Here is a 1441-nt window from a genome sequence, read left to right on the forward strand (position 1 = left end):
GTGTTGCCTGAGCAGGGCCGCTGTGTTTTCATCTGTGTTGCCTGAGCAGGGCCGCTGTGTTTTCATCTGTGTTGCCTGAGCAGGGCCGCTGTGTTTTCATCTGTGTTGCCTGAGCAGGGCCGCTGTGTTTTCATCTGTGTTGCCTGAGCAGGGCCGCTGTGTTGTCCTGTCATCAGGGTTGTCCTTGCAACGGAGCGTCTCAATGCACGTCATATCGGTGACAGATCTCCGCCTCAAGGACTTGTAAATAAATCCTAAGAGAGTATTGGACGGAAAGCCTGAGATACAGGGCAGAATTTTAATAGGAATCATAAAGGCTGACATACAGACTGACACAGACTCGGAGAAAGATGGAGGCGGAGTGAGAGTGAATTATGTTATTATGTCTGTGTCCCTTGTATGCCCATATATGGAGTTCTTTATCAGGCATGCCCAAATATGGAGTCTATGCAGATGTCAGAACGTCGTTGTGATGTCAGAACAGGCCAGCTCCATATATGGAGATCTAGGGGTGATCAGGTGTGATCAGCTGGCTAATTTGGGCCCTTGTCCAGAGCCTCTAGAGCGGTGCCAGTTGGGCACTGCATGGTCTACTTGGAAATGGTCTACTTGGAAACATTTCAAAGATTCCTTTTCAGGCAAACATGTCCACCGTAAGATGAACCTAAGTAGGTTTGAATGGGGTTTCTAGGTGTAAGTATGTAGGACTAGTAGCGTGACGACGAGTCAAAAATCACTCCGAGACCATGGGCTATAGCCCATCGTCTCGGAGTGATTTTCGTCTTTTTTTCAAATCCTCAAAAATGATGAAAAACGGTATGCCGTCCGATATGGGCTATAGCCCATGGTCATAAATGATGAAAAACGAGGATTTGAAAAAAAGACGAAAATGACTCCGAGACGATGGGCTATAGCCCATGGTCTCGGAGTGATTTTCGTCTTTTTTTCAAATCCTCAAAAATGATGGAAAACGGCATGCTATAGTATGCCGTTCGAGACCATGGGCTATAGCCCATCGTCTCGGAGTGATTTTCGTCTTTTTTTCAAATCCTCAAAAATTATGGAAAACGGCATGCTAAAACTATGAAACATTTCAAAGATTCCTTTTCAGGCAAACATGTCCACCGTAAGATGAACCTAAATAGGTTTGAATGGGGTTTCTAGGTGTAAGTATGTAGGACTAGTAGCATGCCAAAGTTTGTGCTATTGCCATTGAGAATGCATTGGGCGTTTAAGTAAAATAACTCAGAAACTACAATTTCAAAGTAAAGAGTTCCAGCATGTATCTCCACAGTAAGATGAATTTGAAACAGTGTGAATGCAGTTTCTAGGTGAAAGTTCTTTTTTGACGTGCCAATATCTGCCATTGGGCCCCATTGTAGATTTCTCAAATTTGAAAGCACTATATTTCTAAAACTATGAAACATTTCAAAGATTCCTT

This window comes from Electrona antarctica (genome assembly GCF_951216825.1).
Source record: "Electrona antarctica genome assembly, chromosome: 3".
NCBI lineage: Eukaryota > Metazoa > Chordata > Actinopteri > Myctophiformes > Myctophidae > Electrona > Electrona antarctica.